Genomic DNA, 25,958 nt, shown 5'->3' on the forward strand with positions numbered 1-25,958 from the left:
TGTTTGTTTGTTTGCTTGTTGTTTTGAGTGGAGCCTTAGACACTGGGTTTATCGATATTATCTAGACCACTCCCCTTAAACACAACACATAACTTAAGCCTGAAAATGCAGACATTGATTTCTTCACTGTCAGATTAAAAATGACATATAAGCAATACATAAAACATAACAACAACAACAACAACATTATATGACCCTTTTGATTATTGACTATATAACTGCAATACTTTTGCTTAATTGTATATTCTGTCATTAAGAAATTATGCAGACAGGCAAAAAAAATTGCCATCTGTATAATCTATTGACCTTACAGCTTGCTTTTATCAAGTTAATCTAATTAACAAGGCACATCAATATTGCTTAACTTTACTTATATTTGAGGTCTAAATATTGACGGGCTTTGCTCAGGGGCCCAGCAGTGGCAGCGGGATTTAAACGCACAACCTTCCAACTTCCAATTGGTAGTCCAAAACCTTAACCACTAGACTGCCACATACACCAATACTACCAATGCATAGTTAAAGAATATAATTCATACATGATCACATCATGACCAGCAATACCAGGTATATTCTTATGATAATGAATAGATCAAACAATGTTTACAATAATTCATTTTTCTATAAGTTATTGATGTACACAATGGCATCACAGAACCCAGTGGGAAGGAATAAGTGTATGATGGATGTATGAAAAGAAATGAAAGACATTTGGCATTTGCCTTTATTCAGAGCATTTTACATTTTTTTATCTCATTTTACTGTATACAACTGAGCATTTGAGCCTTAAGAGTCTTGCTTAGCAACCCAGCAACATATACTTGGTGGACATGGGATTTGAAATTACAACCCTCCTATCCAAGACCTTAACCATCAGGCTACCACATCCCCATCTCATGTTGTCAGATAGTCCTTTAAAAAACAATATTCTCTGAGATTGGTCATTTGCCAATTCCCACCCCCACCCAGAGAGCAGGGACTCCAAGTCACGGATGGCTGTGGTATTTTCTGGATTCAAAAGCTTTCTTGTCAGACCACTCGGGAGCATCTCAGTCATTTTTTTTTACTGTGATTTGAAATTATTACTCTCAGATCCAATTACCTGAACATTAGTGGAAATGTAAAATTGGTCCTTTTGACCTCAAGCCCCAGTGGGTGGTAGGAGGTAGTTCAGGACTGCAAAAAAGCTTTTACTGCTTCTTAAATCTGAATTGGTGGCTTATATGCAAAACAATGCTATGAACCTTACCAACATATACTTTAAATCTATCATGAAAAGGCAGTTAAGAAATGATGGAGGTACTGTAGTAGAATTGCATCCTGCATCATTTAATATGAACGCCAGTTTTACCAAGAGATGCCAGAGGGAGATTCAAAGTAAACCTATTTCCAAATGATGTCAATACAGTCATGCAAATACCAAGAGGCAGAACACTATGATTCACCAATACCTGACTGTTTGCATGAAAGGAAGATCCTACTAGGCTACTTAACATTCAAGGTGTTTAATGGAGCGAACATACAAGATTTATAGCTCTTCTGGGAGGATGAAATTCCCCTGGTCCAGGCTCATCATCTTAACAGGGAAGCTTGTAACAACCTCTTCACTCAGAGAATAGATTTTTTTTTACTCAAAGAAGTAATTTCTATTCTCTGTGTATAAAAGTACATTAAACATAAATGCATTGCAAATGAAGGGCAAGGCAATATAATTGTTTATACCCCATAATGAATTATAGAAGTCTTTGTCAGATTAAATGGGCATGATTTGGCTCTGAATAATTTACACAGTATGAGTAAGCCAGGTCTAGAGAGATGTTATACAGTATAGAGAGAAATTACTGAATGGCATAAATGCAAGAAGCACCTTTTTTCCATTCATCTTCACTAACCACAGTGGATCTGGGGCCTATCCTAGGATTATTGGGCGTGAAGAGAGAACACACCTTGGAAACCTGGAGGAAGCCCACGGGGAGTAAGGGCGAACTTGTACAAGAACCTACAGACATTAAGCTAAGCTAAGGATCAAGAAGTACAATAATGAATGTAAAATACTAAACATACTGAGATATAGTGAGTGGAATATTAAATATAGTGAGGTAGCAGAAACCCCTTGTGCTTTTTTATTGCAAAATAAATTAAGTGCATGAAAGAGCAATTAAACCTACCTTTGCTCCTTCCTTATACTAAACACAGCAAAGGCATGATGATTAGATCAGATAAATGTATCTAAAAATATGGCAATGTCTGTTAGACATAACACACCTGAGAGAGTCAGTAATTTTCCACCTCATTTAACTCTTCGTATCTACTTATGTTAGTACAGTATTTCTGTGGTAAACAAAGTCTCTACTTTCTTTCTGACAAATTCTGACAAAGACTTCTTTTCAGACTCAAGTTTGGGAGGACACTATGTTTGCTGTGTTGCTATTTATCAACCTGTCACCCAGCAGAAATCAAATTTCCCCTGAAGGCACCGTGAAATTACACATTTTTCTTTTTTTTCCCCCTTCTTTTTTCCTTCTCTGCCCTCCCCTTCAGACCTCCAGGATAAATATCACAACTTAAGCCTCTTGAGCTGCCTGGCCTGTTGGCTAGATGACATTTTGGCCATGCCTTCTGTTTTCCCTGCTTTCTCCTCTCTAGGACAAACTCAGAGGGTCAGTGAGGCATATTGCATGAGCCTTACTTTCCTAGAAGTGCAATCCTCCATTGTTTGTTTTGTCAAAATACCCGGCTAATGGAAGTACTGCTTTTGATTTGTAGTGCCATTGTCTCTTTGTGACACTGGGAATGTGGGAGTGCTGTGCTGTCATGTCCTCATGCATGATTATAATAACAATTCGGGTGAAAAACTATTTGGCTGAACTGTCATTTCTATAAAACTTACATGGCTGTAACGCCCTGGCTGTCTTTTTGTGGAACATTATTATCTTTTCAAACTCATCTGTACACTATACGCTTTCAGATTGTCCGTAGGTACCTCACTAGGTCAGTTCTGCATCTCTCACTAGTCATCCAGAGCCAATTAAGAACAAACAAACAGTAAATAGGCTGATGTTAATAATGCACAGGGGCAAACAAGCCTCTTTTTCTTCGTCTTTTCTCTGACACTTCCTTCATTTCGTCCTCCTTCTGCCCTAGCTAAAACATCTCCTGTGCCAAATCATCGTTTAACATTAAAGTTGAACATTTCATAGTTTTGTAATTGTTAATAATGTTCTTACTGTTTCAGTAAGCCTGTCCCCACTGTTACCTCAGATTCTTGACTGTTTTTATTTTGCTGCTGTAGCCAAACCCTCTCAAGGATCAATGTGTTATGGATTCTGAGATGCTTTTCTTCTCAGCACAGTTGTAGAGAGTGCTTATTTGCATTACTGTAGACTTGCTGTCAATTTGCACTAGTCTGGTTATTTTTCTCTGACCTCAGTAAGGCATTTCCCAGAAAGACACTCAGTGTTTACTTTTTTTGTACCTTTCTAAATGAACACTCACTAATAAAGACTGATATTCTAAAACACTACAAAAAAGACATTGGCATGCATTGCATAGCAACATTTTGTGAGGCTGGATTGGAAAATCCCAAGAGATCAACTATTTTTGAAATACTCAAGCCAGCCTATTCAATCAATTCAAGTCAACGAGATCATATTTTCCCCAATTCTGATGTTGGATGAAAATTAACTGAAGCTCTTGACATGTATCTGCATGATTTCATGTATTGAGCCATATAACTGGGATATACATATATGTATGTTCATTCCATATTTATTGCAATTTGATCGTATATTTTGCGTTTGGCGTGATACTATAAGCTGATATGTCATAGCTGTTCAAATGATATCATAGCAGTAATATTATTTTTTTTTCTTATTGTGACATTTTGAAATGATCCAATTACTAGCATTTTCTTAATAAAATTGATTTTAATATTGCTAGCCTATGAACATATGCAAATTTAATGTTCCTTCTATTATTAAAACTATAATAGTGCTCACTAACTGCTTTACATGAGATATTATATTTTTGTGATATTTTTAGCTTCCAGAACAGCTGAATTTGTGACTCTCTCTAGCGGTAGAACGAGCAAGCTGTTTAGTGTAGTGATCTGTGCACACTGAGCACTCCTTTTCACTGTCTCCCAGCTTTTCAGAAAACTCTGGACATGAGCACAATCCAGCACTAAAAATCAAGCAGAATTATACACTTGGATAAAGTCAAATTAGACTGACAATGAGAAAGCCACCACATTTCCATATTTATTAATGTCTAATCTAATTTGAATGCTCCAACCCCCTTCAGAACCGCAGACACTGTCTTAGACCTGACTACGCAATAGCTCTAATGAAAAATTCATTTCTATCTCCCGAATAACAAACACACGCTCTTTTTATTAACATTTTTTAATAATGGAAAAAGCTGTGTGTTGCATTTTTTTTTCAACAGAGGAAATTGTTGATAATACACCAATATTGAAAGAGGCATTCAGGACATGGCTGAAAAAGCTTCCACTATCTTAAAACTGCAATTTGACAACATGATTCTCTGACTGGGAAAACCACAGAGAAGCATAGATGAAGGTCTCAGCCCATCAGCATCAATTTCCTGGCATTCTGGGGACCTTTGGGACCCAATTAGTTAGTGATCTATCCGATAACAAGAAACACATTGTTTGCTTTTATTCTTCTCTTTGATTGCCAAGGCGAGCCTCACTAACACTGTTGTGAACTGGATCTTAGCTGGTTTCTATATCTCGAGTGATTCTCTTGACTGTGCTTCATCTTTAGATCCACTATTGGTCTATTGAGGCCTGGGCTAAATTTATCCCAGTGAGATTGTGTGCTAGTGTTAAAAGAGATACATCTTTTTTTTTTTAAAGCATTTGTCCGCAGTTACTATGAACGGAACATGGAAATTAATTTATAAAAGCATTAAAAAAAAATACTCAGTATTTCTTTTTTCCCTATGTAAATCTGTGGACACCTGGAGTTTCATTAAATTCACTCCTACACAAATATTGCAAAATTCATCAACTTGGAAAGCCTATACTTAAAGAGAACATAATGTTTATTGCCTATAATTTCACTGAGGCCATTTGAATCCTTAGGCCAAAATGAATGGTAAATAGATATTGCGTGAAGTGCAGAACACAAAACAATACAAAGTTGTGTGTCAAACAGAGGTCAGTTCACAGGTCAGCTTAAGAGCAGAGAGAAAATTAGATTTTCCCATGTTCTGAGCTTCATAACACCTCATAAACTGCATATTTCTCTAGGCAAATCTAATACAGCTGCACCTCTTTTGCTTCAGGCAAACTATATGCCATAACATACAGCAAGGTTTTACATGTTCATGACTCAAATGACCTCAATCAGGAAATACACACTGCAATGTTTTCAAGTTTCTGTGCTATATATGGATGAAGATATGGTTTACATTCAGTGTGAAGCTGAAAAGACTGAAAGCAATCTGTAGGCAATGTTAAAAGACCCCAGAGTCTGGGGTCATTATCCTAGATCACCTTTCTGTAGCTTTGATTAAAATCTACATCAAAATTTCACAAAAATAGTCATATTCATGCAAGCTTCCTTTAACACAGCGCAAATAAAAAAGAATTCGAAAATTGTGTCATGAAACCAAGGCTATAGATTACAAAGTAATGATTACCTTCTGGAAATTCTTTTGCATGAAGCTTAATTATATTACAAGCACCAGCTTTCAAATATTTCATCCCAATTTAGCTTTACATAATACATTGATTAGCCATAACATTAAACCTGCTGACAGGTGGTGAATAACATTAATCAGTTCCCAAATTTTTTCAAGCAGAAAAAATGGGTGTGTGTAAGGATCTGAGCAATTTTGACGACTTGGTCGGAGCATCTTCAAAACACCAGGTCTTATGTGTTCCCTGGTTAGTACCTACCAAAAGTGGTCCAATGAAGGACAATCAGTGAACCTGAGACACTATTTTGGGTGCCCAAGGCTCACTATATCGCATAGCCTGTCTGTCTGATCTCACAGAGGAGCTGCTGTTCAGACTGCAGAAGTTGATGCTGGCTATGATAGCAAGGTGTATATATTATCCCACTCCTGTACAGCTGCCATTGTAACTAAATAGTATCATTCACTTTATTTGTAACTGGTATTAATGTTATCGATGACTGTTGTATAAGAGATTAATTATTAAACTCTAAAAGCATGAGCAATTTTGATTCTTGTTGCAGTTTATTGGACGTGACACTAACAATTTTTAAAATCAGACCTCCAACAAAGAGGAGAAATGAATTAAAAAAACGAAAACAAAACACAAGCAACAGAAAGACAGAAGAGAGTGAGTGAGAGACAGAAAAAGCCCTCGAGAAGTTTGGATGTTTCCGCCGACTCAGTTTGAGCTGATGACCCTCTGGCTCAGAGGGCATGGCACACAGATGGCTCCTCTCTCCGGTTGGACATGAGGATGAAGATAAGGCCAGACTAGGCTCAGTCTAGCCATAGAGCTAGCAGCGCCCATATGGCTGAAAGGGCACCATGCCCTGCTTCTTCCTCTCACCCTCTCTCTGCCCTCCATAACACCTTCTACCTTCTGGAACCTCTCTCCACCAAGCCTGGCATGCATACACGCACACACACTGAGCTCATTGATGCTCCTGCATTGGCTGGAGGCCTTTCATTAATGCTTTCTTAATAAGCAACAGATACTAGAAATTAATGCTAATAGACTGTAGGACAATTACCAAAGCATATCCATGACAGCCACGTTTACTTTTAATTAGCTCCAATTTTCTTTGTCATTACACACTAACAATAATCTGTGGTCATTAAGAATCAAGTAACCAATTGTGAATGCTATGGACAAATACGTGCTTTGCCTTCACATGATCAGTACAATGCTCACACTTAACACAAAGGCTTAAATATTTAAACTCTTGCACAACGTGGGTGCTGAACATGAGCAGCCTACAATCACTACTTTCAACTATAGTCGCGCTTCCACATTGAACTTGCTCTAGAACATAGAACGCCTCCTCTCGGCTTATATAAATCTTGCTGAGTGAGTTTGTATTGTAGTTCATTGTGTATTTTTTTTTTCTTTTTCTAGAGAAACATTCTCTGCACTCATGGGGACTGCAGAGCCAATGGCAACTATGAGCAACAATAGTACATAGAACATAACTTTAGGATCTAAGGCAGAGGCTCATGTCGAGGGACAGGTGCACATGCACTCCTACACATACACAGAGCAGCAGCTCTGTTTCCTCCTATTCTGGCTTTCTCAAAGAAAAAAAAAACATGGAGTTCAAAAAAGCACAATGGACATGTATAATATATATTTGACAAACAAAACACATTTCTATTCCTAACTTCATTACTGCTATACTGACATGAAGAGATTAATTCAGACTGCAGACTCCAAAAAGAAAGGGTGAGTAAATAGTAAATCTTCATTAACAGTGACTCAGTTGGTATGTTAATAGGAGTTACTCTTAATTAAGCAAGAAATCCTGAGTCTTCGATTTATGTCACTCAGCTGCAAATCTACTAGTTAACTGTAGTTGTTTAACAATCACTACTCATTAATTACTGATCACATCAACATTACAACCTAATACCTTACTGTCTAAAATATAAATGTCTACATTAAACAGGCTCGCATTCATTTAAAAGTCCTATTCTAAATATCTTTAAACAATAAAATAAGAAAAGGCAGAAAAATTACATTAGAAAACCATTTGCCTGTATTACATCCCACAAAGAAAAGCAAGAGAAAACAATGTCATAATTGGGTCATTTACTTTTGTGGTTAAAATTCATTTCTGTTTACTTACAGTAATGATTTTGCTCAGTTCATATTACTCTACTACTCAAATCTGTGTAAAAGCTGTTTTTGTTTTTTTGTTTTTTTCAGAATCTGCTCACAAATTATTTCCTCATTATTAGCACTTCTCACTATATAGGGCATGAGAACCTTGTGTAATGGTTTTTGAAGACAACAACCTCGTCATCAATACACAGTTACTGAACTGTATATTTATAATCACACCATCCAGTGTTACCCAAATGAGGATGAGGTTCGCTTTTGAGTCTGGTTCCTCTCAAGGTTTCTTCCCCTTCCATTTAAGGGGGTGTTTTCTTGCCACAGTCACCTCAGGCTTGCTCAATGGGATAAAGACAAATGCATTAAAATATAAAACTAATATTAATCGAACTTCTGTATAATATTATTTTTTGTTTTATGTTCTGTAAAGCTGCTTTGAGACAAAGTCAAATTAAAAGTGCTATACAAATAAAATTGAACTGAAGTAAACCTTGTAGAACCTAAATTGAGTGCTATATGACTATTACAATATCTTTTACATATTAAACCACAAACAGATGCTAATAAGCATTTGAACAAAAACGTATTTTTTTATTTCATATCAGTATCAATATTTCATATTGTATTTCATATCGGTTTAAGGACATACAGTACACACTGATACTTCAAATATTTGACCCCACCATTTAAATGTCAATACATAGACACTTCAGATTACTGTCACATAAATGCAGACATTTAAGGTTGTTTTTCTATGGTTGAACCTCAAAAGATATTTAATTACTTCCAAAATTTCCTTACAGCACTTTTTTCACCTGCCATATTGCTCAGTAGGAACCATGACGAAAAAAACTCTTTGCAGAATCTATACAAAGATTCCGACTGCGAGAGTAATCTGATTTAAAGATTTACATTGAGATTATTCTTTTATTTAACAGATTATTAAACAGATTTTACACACTGTTCAGTCAGTAATCTCTTTATATTGGCCTTACTCGGTTTACTTTATATACTTTCTGTCTTGCTCACTGGCAACTTTAATTGGAACACCTGAACACCTTAATCATGGGTGCGATTATCTCATCAAACAGTCATTTGGCAGCAGTGCAATTCACAGAAAAATGTAGATACAGGAGAAAAGCTTTTGTTAATGCTCATGTTAAACATCTGAATAGAGAAATAATTGTGATCTCAGTGACTTTGACCATGGCATTGATGTTCCAGATGGAATAGTTTGAGAAAAGAATCGTTAGACTTGTTGGAGATTTCAAGGCCAGAAATGGTAACTCAACTACTCACTATTTACAACCGTACTGTATTTGTGTACACTTTACAGCTGTTATAACCCCAAAGCTTTTCCACCTATTTGCACTGAAATATATTTATATATTCCAAAGTTTAAAAAGTGTGGGATACTATATTGTTCTCAACATGACATTTGAGAGAGCATAATATTATTGTTTTCATGAAGAATAAACTAGAAAATCACTTGAATCTGTGAATTTAAGGTTGTTCGGGAACAAAAAAAGAAAGTGTGACCTTATTACTTCTGCATTCAAATACTGCCTGTTGTTTTTGTTACATGGTCTATCCAGTCTTCTGTCATTGTTCCACTACAGAGCAATCAGCCCTGTTTCTTAGGCAGAAGATATGAGATTTGGCAAATAGCATTGAGTAAAGCATATTTACTCTGCTCCTGCTCAGTCGCAGCAGTTTGAAAGTGTGCCGAGCAAAGCTACAGCAGGATTTGTGTGTGTTTCTGTGAAAGGATCCACACTAATATTCACTGTATGTGTATTTATTCTCCTGCTGTGACCTTTTGCAAAACCTGGCCATGGAGCTGTTAGCAGTTCAGTGAATAAAAGTTCTCCACAAATGTTCAAGCACTTTCAGCAGATACATGTGATTCACTGTATTCACTGTTTTTTAATCGTAAAGCGAGCAGGGTTTAAGTCTCGTCTGTTAATATGCTTCTAAATCAGTGGTGCACTGCCTCCTTTTATATATTATGAAGATATTTGCATTTTGTTTCATGTTATTTAATGATTCTAAGACTAATAAGCAAATTCATGGAACTTCAAAGCAGCACCGGCACAGCGTAATTAATAATTTACAAAAGCAAATGAAGACACCTTGGAGTAAGATAGGAGACTAGGCTACACTGGAAGCTGCAAAGTTTAATATCAGCAACTCAATATTATTAAGAAAAAGTTATACAATTTATAAAGTTAAGGCTGTGATAAACATCATTGCCCAGTTCCATTAAAAAGAGCTATTAGCTATCATTAGAGCTATTTTTCCATGCACCATTAGAACTAGGAGTCCTGGGATAAGTTTTAGCATTTTTGTCAAGTGAAAACCCTAAAATTCAAAGATGAGATATGCGAATAAATAAATAAAAAATCCACTGTGCTGTAATGCGTGCTTATAATAAAGGGTTCTTTACAGAAATTCTGATGAACATAATATAGCCCAAAGTATGTGGACATTAGACCAAACACACCTTTATGTGCTTGTTAAACATACATATAGGTTTATTCCCTTTTTGTTTTTATAACATCCGCTGTTCTGAGAAGTCTTTCCAATAGATTCTGTAAGGATTTGACAGAGAGCATTTGTGAGGTTAGGTACTTATATGTTGGGTGAGGAGGCCTGGTGCAAAGTCTGGGTTTCACTCTGAAACTTCATCTCAGAGGTGTGAGGTCAGGGCTTTATGCCAGACACTGGGGTTCTTCCTCACCAACCTTGGCTCTATGGGGCTCCCTTTGTGTACAGAAACATTGTTATGCAGAACAAAGAAAAGTCTTATATTTTTGCAGCAGTTCTCAATGCAAGTCAGCAATGTCAGGATTATAATGAAGCATTGGTTAGATTTGGGAACAAACTTTTTAGGTTGTCCAAGTTGGACCACCAAAAGCACAAGAAAGCAAGTCTCAAATACACAAAAAACATAAAACTTCAAATTCACATAAAACATATTTTCTGTTTGTCTGCCCTAATGATTGTTTTGACTGTTTTAGCCATTGTTTTACACTTTTCCCAAAACTATTAAACACAGTATTATAAACACATGTATTATATGCTTATAAAAAATATATATAATATAAAAAAGCAAAATTATAGCAAAACAAAACAAAAGCATAGTAATAAAAAAATGAGCCACTGTCACTGTCCATGGTACTGATTTTTTCCAGATCTGCATGCTATAATCTCATACAATTCTCCAAAGTCTACAATTAATAAAACAGCACAGGTCTTCAGAAATAGCACATCAATATTCTTTCCAATGTTTTTTATGCAACAGAATCTTATAAACAAGTTTAGGCAAGTCTAGTTTTAGCAGAATGCAATCAAAAGTCTAGCATTTATCATGCAGATGTTAACAGTATTGGGATCTCTGATGGGATATGCAAATAAACAAAAGAAAAATAAACTTCTGTTAAGGCCTGCAATTGTAAGGTATTATGTTGTGTTTAATGCTGGAATATATACACACTGTCCACTTTATTAGGAACACTTGTACACATTCTCATATATCCAAACAATCTGGAATGTGGCAACAGTGCAATGCACAAAGGATAAAGGTCAAAAGCTTTAGTTAATTCTCACTTAAAACAAAAGAATAAGTATGATTTCTGTAACGTTGATGATGGTATGTTTTTTTGTGCCAGAAATTTCATAAATTGCTGATGCCCTGGGAACTTCACACATAGCAGTCTACAGAATTTACACAGAATGGTGTGAAAATAAGAGAAAAAAATCCTGTGTGCAGGGTCCACAGGCTGAAACACCTTGTTGGTGAGTTGATAAAAGAGATAAGAGAAGAACGACCAGACAGACAGGAAGTCTATAATAACTCAAACAGCATTTTTCACAACAATGGTGAGAAAAAAATGCATCTCAGAATTATACAACACATCAAAACTTGAGGTTAAATTCATCACAAAGGGTAAAAATTTCTGCTGAGAATCCAAAAGTTAACAATTAAAATATATTGATATTCAGTTATGCAGAGCTGAAAATGTTGTTATGTATTGTGCAAAACAGCAATCGACTGAAATGTGCAAGAGTATGTGGTGTAAATGTCCATGATAGAGGGAAGAAAGACTCCAATGATCTTCTCAGCTGTCCTCACTATCCACTGCATGGTCTTGCAATCCGAGATGGTGCAGTTCCCAAACCAGCCAGTGATGCAGCTGCTCAGAGTACTTTTATGAATGGTGCTCTGTGCTTTCCTGAAGTCAACAACCATCTTTTTAGTTTGATCAACACTCAGAGACAGGTTGTTGGATTTACACCAAGCTTTTAGCTGTTGGACCTCCTCTCTGTATGCTGACGAGACCCACCACGTTCATGTCATCGGCAAGCTTGATGATATGGTTCGATCTGTGCATTGCTACACAGTCGTCAGTCAGGAAGGTGAACAGCAGTGGGTTGAGCATGCAGCCCTGAGGGGCTCCAGTGCAAAGTGTGGTTGTGGTGGAGATGCTGTTCTTGATCCGGACTGACTCCCAGTCAGAAAGTCCAGGATCCAGTTGCAAAGGGAGGTGTTCAGTCCCAGCAGGCTCAGCTTCCCAATCAGGTTCAGCAGGATGATTATGTTGAATGCTAAACTAAAGACTATGAACAGTATGTAATGTAAGTAAGTGCTTTTGTTGTACAGGTGGATGAAGGCTAAATGAAGGGCCATGACAATGGCATCCTCCATGGAGCAGTTTGGATGATACGCGAACTGCAGGGGGTCCAGAGAGGGTGGTAACTAGGTCTTGTTGTGCCTCACAATGAGCTTCTCAAAGCACTTCATTGCAATGTGTGTGAGTGCGACAGGATGATAGTCATTGAGGCTGGACACTGTAGACTTTTGTGGCACATACAGTAGGAACAACAGCACTGCTCAGGGAAATGTTAAAGATGTCAGTGAATTTCAGAAATTCTTGAACACATTGTCTATAATCAACTGTTTGTCTATCTCTCACAGTACAACCTTCAAGATCAAGTTTGGCTTTCGGATGTCTCTGAAAAACTACATTAGGGCTACCCTAGGGGTCCGGACAGCGGAGTCACTGACTTTTTCAAACATCGGTTGAAGACCTACATATTCATGAAACACTTCAACTAGCATTTTCTTTCCTGTTTTTGGTGTGTTATATAAAAAAATTTGAACAGTGATTTAGGCTCATGGTATCTTAAGTCTTTAGCCTAGTGAACCAGAGTTCATGCATTCAATGATAGAGACTTAAGCACTTTTGTATGTTGCTCTGGATAAGGGTGTCAGCCAAATGATGTGAATGTAAATACAGACCAGTCATCAAATGCTCTAAACTGATTCTGGAGCAGGTAAAAAACATCTTCAGGGATGTTGCAACCAACGGCGATACCGTCAGCTTGGAGGATGCGGCATCAGTGACCAGCTACATCAACAAGTGCATTGATGACATGACCGTCTCTAAGAACATCACCACACGCTCCAACCAGAAGCCGCTGATAACTGCTAAAGTGCATTAGTTTCCTCTGTGTTCTAAGTTTCCATTCATCAAAAAATGTGAAACATTATTTAGTAAGTATATTGGCTATAATAAATTGCCCCTAGGTGTAAGTATGTGTGTTTATGTGTATGTCTGTCTGTGTGTGTCAGAATGTCATCCCATTCAGAGTGTATTCTCATCTCATGCCCTGAGGTAGACCGAACAGGATGAAGCATTTACTGCAGATGAATGAATGAAAGAATCACTAGCATTACTCATGCTAGAATTTATTGACAGATTGTTGGCCCACATGTTTGGTCTACACCTACTGTACACCCACTCATGCATGCTACAAAAACAGTGAGACAGTCAGATGTAAGATGTAAAATTGTTCTTGGCAAGTCGTCTCTTATGGTCTTTTGTTCAGAATTTATATTTTCTTTTTGCAATGTAAATAAAACATAATGCACTTTCAATTGATCATTGTTTAGTTTAATACTTCAGATAAACTACTGCTTTTTTGAATTGATGTATCAAACGACTTTCTATATATTTATCTGGGACTCATTTGGTGCCAATTTTTATTTTTGGATCTATTCAGTGTCAGTTCTCTAGTGACAAATATTGGCATGTTATACATGGTGGGGAAGCTGGGCTTAGAGAAAAAGCCTGCTGTCAGAGCTTCATTCCAGCACAGCAGTTTTGAGTATCACACTCAACATGACTCTGGCATCTGCTAAGTAGCATGAATCTGTGGGATGTGCATGTGTGGGAAGACATACGGACATGTGTGGAGGAAGCTCTGAATTTTGGAATACTTTCTACTGTAAAACTTGAAACAGCACAAAATATACACATTGTCTATAAATCATAAAACAGTGGCTTGTTGTCATCTCTAGAAATTTTTTTAATAAAACATCCATTAATTAGACCTTTCATGTCTCATACAGCACTCTCTTATTGCACAGACTTACAATAAGTGTCAGATCAGGAACTCTGTGTTCCCACTCATCTTGTCACATGAATATGCTTTCTTGTGATTCAACATTACACACACACACACATAAAATTACATACAACCACCAGTTTCATTATAATTACTGACTAACCAACCACCAAGTCTTAATAAAAATGTTTTCTTTAGAAATCCATTTATTCGGTTGCTAAAATATATATAAAGTGTTCTACAGTAACCCTTTCAATAACAGTTCAACATTCAAACCATGGAGAAATAATTAATGTTAGTGTGTGATTAATGTACACATCCAGCATGCTTTGTCTCCCTGCCAATCAACACTTCTTATTCATGTAAAAACACAAATCAGCACATATTACACTGAGTTATCATGGTGATGCAATGGGTCACATTGCTACTTCACAGCTCCGTTTGCTGTCTGTGAGACTTTTCACAAGTTCTCTCTATGCCTGTGTGGATTTTGTCCAGGTTCTCCATTTTTCTTCCACCTTACAAAACCATGCCAGTAAGTGGATTTGTAGTCTGTAAGTGGACAAATTGTTTTTAGATATGAAAGAGTGTATGAATGCAAGTGTGCCCTATGATTCATTGGTGTCCAATCCAGGGTGTATTTCTGCCAGTCAGCACCGGGTCCACTGCAACCTCGGTTTCTATAAAATAACTGCTACAAAAGAATAAATAAATGACACATTACAATGATTCACATTCTACATTTTTCTTTTTGCCCTTGTCATTCCAAAAAAAATTTATATATATATATATATATATATATATATATATATATTCATTCATTCATTCATTCATTTTCTACCGCTTTATCCGAACTTCTCGGGTCACGGGGAGCCTGTGCCTATCTCAGGCGTATATATATAGAGTTGTGGGCAGTATGAATGTAGACTCCTGTAGGTTGGACAAATATTGCCTCTTGTGAGCAAGTGTGTGTGGAAAGCACTGGAAATAGTCAGTGTGTAAAAGGCCAACCTCTACCCTCTTCTGCCCTGCCCTTTCAAAGAGATGCCACAAAGGTGTCTGCAAACACAAATCAATTACACACTTCTTGATGGAGAACTGTGACATTTGCATTGGATGCCACTGAGTCAGTCCAAATGCCATTGCTCTTACCAAAACAACCAAAAGCAGAGCAAAGACATTGCAACTCAGAGTATACACATCAAGCCATAGAGTCTTAATGAGACAAAGCAAAAGAAAGTGTCATTTAAACAGAAAATGTCATTTAAATAACAATGCATCAATCTCCCTGGTGAGTCTATTTCATTTCTTTGTTTCAGACAATATTAATTCCTATATTTGAGTTTTGCTAAATTGGACTAATTTATATTCATCGATCAAAAATAATCTTATTACTTTAGAGCTTGTTCCTCATTTGAATTTACTTCAAATGGAGAATTTATTCAGTTTAAGGCTCTGCTAAAACTGACAGTATTTAAGGCATTGTTGATGGAAGCAGTTTGCTCAATGGCACCATTTCAAAGTGATATTCTACTACAAAGCTTATTGTCTTTAATTGATCATCCTTTGTGGGTGTTTCAAAATGTTCTCCTTCAGATGTTTGTGTGGGCGCATGTTTGCATGTGAGTCGGTACGTGTATAGGAAATTTCCACAATGATTTTTAATTGTAGTCAATATTCTAGCAATGCAGGTTCTGACTGCTAATCCTGACAAAAAAACAAAAAACAAAAAAAAAACAGGTATGGGTGTAGGAAATCTGATTAATGCTGAAGTAGGGTTAAAAGAATAACACTGGAAGCAGATCATTATCATCAAATCATGATGCTATTTACTGCTAAAACTAAACATCAGAGCAGTTAGTTTGATTTCGACAAATTTTTAGACTCATTCATTATACTGTACATCATGCTGCAACATGGCATGTAAGCAGGTCCAGATACTATCAATGACTGTCGTGAAGCCAGAATTTATTCATTATAACAGAAGGCTGAATATAAGAGACACTAGTGGGCGAGAGATCAATCAAGAATAGAGAGCAACAAATCCTAAACCAAAGCAAGAAAAAATACTTAAGTGGCAATAGCGTGATGAACCGTTATCTTGAATAATTTGCTAATTGCCCAAATTACAGCTAGCTAACCTAACTTGTTGTGGAATTAATAGTTCATTTTAGGTTCAATGTTTTTATTTGTCCATGTATGAGATGTAATATAATGAGTTATTTCTTAGTTACATGTCCCTATCACAGGCACAGACACTTGGGGAATGAATGCAAATGCATGCTGATTTAATCAGGGTGTTAAAATAGGAGCAGTTCTAAATAATAGAAATAGTTTCAATAGTAGGTCTACCGGGTACTGCTGGATTGACAGACTAGGTCAATCAGGGTACTAACTGATTTGACAGACCACATTTAAATTTGTAGCATTTGGCAGACGCCCTTATCCAGAGCAACGTGTTTTTTAATCTCTATCATTGAGTACATTAACTCTGGTCCACTAGGTTAAAGACTTAAGATAGCATGAGCCTAATACACTGTTCAAAAGTTTGTTTTTTTTTTAAATAAAATACACACACAACAAACAGGGAAGAAAGTGCTAGTTCAAGTATTTCATGAAGAATAGGTCTCCTCGGTGCCAGAACAGAAAAGAGTCTTGTAGTACACTTACCTCTTTCCCTGAGAGATGTTGGGACCTATCGAGCAGTGCTGGTGGCTCTGAAGGTGCAAGGTGCAGTGTAAGGAGTGATGAGGGCTTTGAGGTAAGAGGGAGTTGGTCCATTTTTGGCTTTTTAGACAAGCATCAGTGTTTTGAATCTAATGCGTCGATCTGGGCACTAACTGGTTTGTCAGACTAGGTCAATCGTTGTACTAACTGGTTTGACAGACTAGGTCAATCAGTGTACTAACTGGTTTGACAGACTAGGTCAATCAGTGTACTAACTGGTTTGACAGACTAGGTCAAAAAACAGACAGGCAGGCTTGGCCATCATCACAAACAAACAAAGGTTCTTTTAAACTGTGCTCACAGAACATATATATATATATATATATATATATATATATATATATATATATATATATATATATATATATATAAATGTAATGTGGAGAAAATAGAATGTATATAATGTGTATAGATCCATGTTCACAATTGTTCCCCAGTTGTGTTTTACTCCATTGTGTAATAATTTATTACCTTTGTTTCTTTCAGAATTCGGTCTATTCTACTCTGCTGAGTTTTGCTTTTGTCTGTAGGCTATAAAAACTATTCATTTCAAGTTTCAGCTCAATATTACTTGGATGTGTATCGCCTTACCACTCACTATTATCTCTGTAAGGAGAACATGAAACTATAAAATATTCCTTCAAGAGTTGCTTGCGATAATATGTTTATGTTAAAGAAAGTTTTTTATAGGAGTGTTCAGGAGAATAAAGTAGAGATGCACTTACCAAAAAGTAAAAACAAAACAACTGTGACCCCATACTTTAGAAATTATTTCCAGGCATATTCAGTCCCTAGCTTTTCCTCACATATATAAAAAATAATGCATTTTATTTTTTTATCTTGTTCACACTGAAAAACAAAGACGTGCATTTACTGAATGTAACTATACTGTAGATGTGTAAGGGACTATTCAAACACATAAGTGAAAATCAATGTAGAATGTCTAGTATTACAACAGCTACACACTGGTCCCTGAAAGACTGACTCAGGAGACAATAGGTTTCCATATTGTGTAAAACAGCAGCATCAATACAGTACATGCACTTTGTTTCTTTACAATTTATTACAATGATTGCAGCTTGTGAATTTTTAGAACAAAACTTTCAATTAATGTCACATGATTCACTGAAATAGGTTTGTCTCAGTAGCAACACAGTGCTGAAGTGTAAGGCAGCTTTTCCATTTTACAGCTCAGCATCTCTGGTTAGATCATGAACTCACTTTACTAACAATTTCCATATTCTTTCTCTGTCTGTGTGTGCTTAATCTGGGTTCTCCGGTATTCTCATTAAAACATCTTGGGAATATGACTGAGTAGTTATGTGTGTGTATGTGTGCGTGCGTGTATTCCGGCATCCCAGTGTATCCACAAGCCTGACCAGGATAAAATAATTACTGAAGATAAATGAATAAATGTTAAACCTATTAAGTCATTCACAAATGGGTGGATTATTCTATAATTAACAGCTGCTAATTGCCAGCTGTGACAATTACAGACAACAAAACTGATGACCAGTAGTAAACGTACAACTGGAAGAGTGACAAATTGTCTAAGAGAGAGAGAGAGAGAGAGAGAGAGAGAGAGAGAGAGAGAGAGAGAGAGAGAGAGAGAGAGAGAAATCAGGCACAAAAGTAGAAAAGACTAAAAAAGTAATAAATAAATAAAAAGTAATAAATGCTGCCTCTAAATGGCTTAGGAAAAACCTGACTGTTAGTGTATCATTTTATGTACATACATTTTTGAAAATCATACAGGAACAAAAAAAGTAACACTCATTTAGAATATGCTAAGGATATTCCGAGGGGCAATTAAATGCCCTTGTTAAATATTCCTCATTAATTTACATACATTAACAATAAAATCCTTTTTATTTAGTCTAGAATAATTGCACCCATTCTTTTCCACAAATAGTCAAATTACAGCGAATGACTGAATCTGTGAAATGCACTATTTTGGAGCATCCGTATTTCCCATGGGTTCCATCTGGAAAAAAAAAATCATATTCTAAAGTGCATTGTTAGATGAGAATGCACAGAAAGGAATATACACTGGCATTATGATATATGCTAATTAGAGTGACTGAATAGGAGATGCTCAGGAGCAGAATGTACAGAGACACACCAGTAGTGACCTGATCTTTTTACGTCAAAATGCACGCCTGCCTGTCTCTCAACCCTTGGGGTGAACCCTACTGCCATTTTAATTGTTATTCTCGTTTAGGAACTGGCTGAGTGAAGTTACCACCAGCCCTTATGCTTTTGGCTTAGTGCTGTGCAGGGTGGCTTATAGTTTTTAACACACACACACATGTACATTCACATACTGTACACACACCTCTGTGTTCTCCTCTCACCCCTCAGTACTCGTCTCTCCCTCTTTTATCCCTGCCGTAGCTCACTGCAACAGAGAACTATCGGTAATACAATTGTGTACAGATGTGTAATCCATATCATTCACTTCCCTTGACTCCTCCTCCCATTTCCAAAATGGTGCTTGACCTCACCTACACTTCCACAATGATTTATCAATGTCATGCATTTCTGAGTCTACATGGCCTTAGGGCAGCTGACAGCTTTAAAAAACTTTTTTTCATTTCCTTCCCTAGTGAGCATGTGATCACTTTATATAACATATTCCGAAAAGTTAAAGAATGTGTGGACAACTTTATTCTGAAAAGCTCAGGGGATAAATACAGTATAAGGGTACTGAGAATTAAACATTGGATCATTAATAAGAAACAAGTACAAAAAAAAAAATATGTAATGGACACACCCAAATGCTTCTCTGCATATTTCTGGAGACTCTGAGATAATGCTTGTAAACTTCTATATTTCATATTAATGTTTATGTAGTTGGTTCTTCAATATTTTAACACTGCTAAGGCATTTATGTTGATTAATAATTCAACTCTTTAGAGATACCCATGTTTGAATGCCTTGTTTTGGTATAGGTATGGAGTCTCATGCAATCTTCACACCATGCTTTTACTTCTGTTGTAAAATATAAAAGTTCTATTCAGTTCTAGGTGAAGATTTTCATATTGTATATGCATCTGTTTCCAGATTTGAGGCAAACCCAAGTTTGAAGATCAACTGAACAAAATACTAGCTTCAAGCCAAGTCAGGTCAGGTGAAGAGTGCTGCTTTCATGTCATTTTATCCGTGCTAATGTCATGAACTTTGGTCTGCATAGAACAGAATCTGAACAGAACGTTAACCTCAATACCTTTGGTATGAATTGGAAAGTCGACTGTACTAAAGGCCCCCTCACCCATTGCCGCCGCCAGACCTCACTGGCTAATTGTACTCACTTTTGTAACTGAATGGTTAAATCGCCACAGCCATGCTCCAAAATCTTTGATCCAAGATTCAAGGTTATTTAAGCAGCAAAAGGGGACTTAACCTGGAATGAAATGTTCGAAATTAATTGGAATAATGGCCAGGTGTCAAAGTATGTTTGGGCATATGCTGTAGTTTGCATCTCAAACGGTTCTTAGACTTTAAAATCTATACCACACTCAGCCCATAGACAATAGACAACAGAAAGTCATCAATTTTAATTTTTCAACTGATTTATTTATTATTATTTTTTTTTATCAGCATCTTCTCCCACATAAGCATAAGGTGCATTCAATAAACCTGTAACTTGCATAAAACACTAACTTGTAACGTGTATCCACATCTGGATAAAAAAAGAAAAATTTAATCCGAATACACACAAAAAGACCTTATTTAAAGTTATTAATGGTGTGAAATTTAGCAATGTTCAGAGTGAAGTTCATAAAAAGCTGTGTTTGTTTCAGTTACATGTTCTAAGTCTCTGCAGGTCACCGAGGTCTTACAACATTTTCTATCATTACAACATCTAATATCACATGTATCTGTGAGCTTTTTTTTTGTAAATCAAAGTAATAAAACAGTAAAACTGCAGTAAAGCGATCTTTCTCACAGTTCGCACTCATTAGTCCTTGTTCTGTCTGCAGAATAAGATGTGCATTTACAGATATTAAGACAAGCTGGGGTCGATAATGAGGACAGAAATTTAAATTAAGACAGAGGAATTCTGGGAACCAGTGGACAGTTTTAATGATGGTGACATTCCACCTTTGAGAGCAAAGAGCTTTGGGCAGAACTGGTCTCTCAGTGGTGTATGATGAGCTTCAGAGATGACATCCATCTCCACCAGAGAAGAAAGAACTTGAGAAGGAAAATGTGCTATACAGTGGTATATTTGATATTACCCAATGTTTTATTATACAGCGTGGTATTGAAATTTATCAGAGGTTCAAACTGAATATAGTTTCACAGAATCCAGAAGGCTACATAAAACAAAAAGTAAATATGGACTGTACAGAGAGGATGAAAATAACAGAGCAATTTATACATAGCTGCTATACATAAGCAATAGTCATATTTCTATCAACCTGGTGATTGGCTTGATTACAAAGAATAAAACATTACTTTTTATTTAGATGTGCCAGTAGGATTTATCACTTTTGAAAGAAAGATCTACACAATGTAGTTAGCACTATAATAAAATGTTTCAATATGCTGTAGAAATCAAAGGCTCGTATATAATATGTGGTCATCTTTTCTTCTAAAGAAGGCATGTATTCCGTAATGTACATGTGTAGGTTTCCTAGCATATTGAGAGAGCTTATGCAAGTTGGATTAGCATTGATTTCAATGAAATTGAAATTCAACCTAATGATAAACTATATATTGGTTATTATATTGGTTTTACTTCTGATTAATTCTTTAGCAAATTATGTAGCATTAGCTATGTATATGACCTGCTTGTTTTCCGGCATTTGAGTGAGGTTTTCAGGCAAAATGACATTAATTTTAAAATAAAAATCATCGTCTAACAATTTTACATAAGTAATGGAAGTTCATTTTCATGCAAAAAAACATGAAAGTAGGGTAAAGCTGTAAAAGTAAAAATATAACATTTGTATTTAGTAATACTTTTAAATTTAAAAAGAGCAATTTACAAAATACTTTACTTGTAGTTTAACCCAGAAACCATAAGCACAAAGAGATTACCAACAGGGGGTGCTAATGGAGGCAGAAGTTCTCACAGAAAGAACCGTGCATCATTTTCTTAGCATACAGATATTTCAAAAATGATAGTTTAATACATCTAACATTTGTGTTTCAAAGACATTGCAATAGTGACTGTGCAAGTTTCCTTTAAAGAAATGAGACTAATTGACAGAGATGTGGTACATGATCCGATATTAAACCGATATGATGATTTCACTTGAGTGCCAAAGTCACCAAGAACAAATTAGCAAGAACAGCAGATATTTTAATATTTCACTTTTTACTGGACATTTTTGAGTTAATCATGTAATTACTCATAACTAAACAAGCATTATACACTACACCTGAATACTTTTTCCTGTTCTCAGTGCTGGAAAAGTACAAAACACTATTCATTGTCTTCATAAATAAATGTACTATGGTAGTAATTATTTAAGTGAAAAGGTGAGCGCACTAATCCAGAAAATTACTAGAGTAAATAAGTCAACTGGTGAATATCTACTTGAGTATATACTTTGCAAATAACTATACAACTCTTTCAAAGGCATTAAGTAATTATGTTAACTAACTAGGTGAACAGTACCAATTAAGTATCAACATAATATGTAGAGGCACCATTAAAAAAAATAATTTCATTTAATTATGCTCAAAGTACCATAACAGTAAACCATGTACTTAATTGCTATTCCAAAAGTTAATGTATAATAATTTCCAACTCTACTTTTCCTTGATATCTTGTTAGCATTATCTTTGCTGAACCTAAGTATGCATCTTTGTATCTCTAACATGTATTATGCATAAAATGATCCAAAATGGCAAACAGGTGTTTGTAGGCTTTCAAAAAGTTCAATTTGTTTCATTAATCTTTTAATCAGTAAAAGACATCCTCCCAGAGCTGGAGGAGCTGCTGTAATACAACTGTAAAGCAGAACTGGTAAACCCAAGAGCAAAGCAGTCCTTCTTTGAAGTCCTCATAAATGTCAGAGAGCTAAGAGGGGTTAATAAATATTTAAGACATCTTTAGAATCTTTGAACTGCCATGCTGGCTCTGGATCTCAGGCCCACAATATTGCACCAAACTCTTTGGCCTTGGTAGGCTGAAACATTTCTTATGTGTGGAGATCCTTGCTTTGAACAAGCAATGTGAAACATGGAGATCTGGCTCACCTTCACTATTATAGATCTGAGAAAAGAATCATTTCTGAGAGGAAAGACACTCTTAGAGGAATGCAGAGATACAGGGTTTAGTATCTATTCTGTCTATATACTACTGAATACGATGCAATGAGTTCAATATAAATGTTATTAAATTACTTATTATCTATTATAAAAGTATGCTTGTCTGGTTACTAAGAATCTATAAAGTAATGCCTGGTTTACAATGTTTTCTATAGGCTCTTTGATATGAGGCACGTGCTGGAGATATAATAAAAAGGAGTTTTTGTATGAGGTATGATCTATTATATAGCTTTCAAACAAAAAAATAGTAAGAATTATCTTTTATTGCTTGGCCCACGATGCCATTACATACAGTAAATTATTTGGAATTATTTGGAATTATTTGGTCACGTTGAATAATTATTTAACTTAAATCCTATTTATGTATTGTGCTGTTAAATGTTTGCTAATTCTGGATTCATACATCTAATCAAAGATATGTCTTTTTTAGGTTCCTGGATGACTCATCTAAGCTTGAATGGCATTCTTGCTACCTACACAATTTATTTATTTAATAAAGAAAGAACAGTATTTTAAAATGAAAATTTATGAATTTATGTTGGTACTGTTGGCTTTTAAAAAATTTAATGCCTGGAGTGTGGAAAGTGACAATGTATCTTGTTCCTTTCTCAGGGAACTGGGTTACATATATAACCTGGAGTAGTTCCTTTTCGAGAGAACATATCACTGGGCTATGGCTGACGTTATGGGAATGCCAATACCAACACTGCCAGGAGATGGCTGTCCCTGAGATAGTGAAAGGGTACAAACAAGCCGCGAGCATAGCACAATTAGCCCTGAAAGACCCAGGATCCAGGAGTGGGCTACAGTTTCAAATTATAGAACCTGATCTGGATGTGCAGAAAGTGCTGGACAAGGCAATACACCTAGCGAAGTAATCCTTAATCCCTAGAGGCGAAGCCACACATTGCGCCTAGTAGGCATAGAAGATAGAAACCACTACCCAGACCAAGGTGCTGCTTAGACACTAGATTTTGTTGCAGTTTTGTGAAATCGTGGTACACAGGGAAGAAGGCCTGCAGAAAGACCAGATGACCAGCGGCAACAGGCCTATTTGGGAATGTATCCTATCCTGATATGCAGGTCAGCCTTGACCATGCCAAGTGCAAACTCTAGGGAGGAGGGGGAGATTGACAAGTCCTGCAGAACTACTGTCATTCTTAGTGAGGCCAAGGTTAATAGCGAGCTATTTTTACAGTCAGAAACTTCTCAGAGGCTGACTCAATTGGCTCAAAAGGGATTAGAGCAGCCACTCCAGGACCACTGACCAGGAGGAAGAGAGGCATTGGCTTAGCCAGATGTTCCCTTCTTGGGAACCAAGAAATGCCAGCTCTAAATCCGGAGGCTTGATCTGGGAGGGGAATATGCTCTATGCCATTCTCAGATGTGAGAGAAGTTACTCTTGGAGGAATGAAGTTTGGTCTGTGCCAACAGTGGGCAATACACCTTGAAAAAGGTTGACAAAAGGCAAAATGGATTCTATAGGCTTGTTCTGCAGTAGAACCACCTGTGACACAAAAAGAGGTAGTCTGAAAAAGGTGTTAACCTCTTGCTGATATCACCTCACTAGGTGCCCTGAAATAGCAAGCTGGAAGGGCCCAACCTAGGAGGCAGCAAAACATAAGGAGCAGGAGCATGTTTGGGTATGGCTGACCCCCGATGCACTGGAGGTGGCCCTAAAGGGACATCCGTAGAAAAACCAAACCTCTGGCATTAGGATTCCTTTCTGGCCCACTTGGTAGGAGATGACCCCCAGGTCCTCTCTTGCCTAGTGGGCCTGCCCCTGAGCACCACCTAAATTTTACACTAAGGGCTTCGGCAGCAACACTACCCTTCTTTTACTGCCTCAGCAGGGCAGGCTGGGTAAGGATGGTGTCTACTGGTTGACAGCCCAAGCTTCTCACTATGGTGAGAGAAGAACAGGCTCTTAGAAGAAATCAGGGCATCTGAAAGAAATGTTTTGTTATTTAATTTTATCTCCATCAGATTGCCTCACTGTCGCAAGAAATACAGCTATGGAATGAACAATGGTGTTGTCTGTGGCATGGAGGGCTAACTCTGTGGCATGGCAGAGTTCAGACCTTATTGGTGATCCCTTCACTACAGACAAGTTACTTTAGGATGTCAGCCTGGTACACCTGCTAAACCACCATTTTGTGCAGAACCACACCTGCTTGGCCTGCTTGTACAATACAAAATATACCGTATATCACACCTGCTACTGTACAAAAATCTGGTCTGTGCAATGAACACACTGAATGTATGTTTATAATACAGCCACTTAATAGTGTGATTTATCTACTTTAAAGTGATTTCATTGTGCTTGTTTTGAGATTGTGTGAGATTGATGTGTGTGAGATTGTGTGTGAGATTGATGGTGCACTACTATTAAATGTGGTAGTAATATGGTAGCCTAGTGGTAGCCTAGTGGTTAAGGTGTTGGGCTACTGTTGTGAGTTCGATTCCTACGTCCACCAAGCTGCCACTGCTGGGCCCCTGAGCATTTGCTCAGTTGTATATAAAAAAAGGTAAGTCGCTCTGGAAAAGGGCATCTGCTAAATGCTGTAAATGTAAAGGGAGAAACAAAAAAAGAAAATGTATAGATACAACCCATAATTAGTATCAGACCAGAAAGCTGCCGATCTAAGGAATTTAATCCAAATTCGATGAGCTCTTCTAAAAGAGGCAGGAGACCAAACACAAAAGAGTAGCAATCA

The sequence above is a fragment of the Tachysurus fulvidraco genome, chromosome 20, assembly GCF_022655615.1.
Source record: "Tachysurus fulvidraco isolate hzauxx_2018 chromosome 20, HZAU_PFXX_2.0, whole genome shotgun sequence".
NCBI lineage: Eukaryota > Metazoa > Chordata > Actinopteri > Siluriformes > Bagridae > Tachysurus > Tachysurus fulvidraco.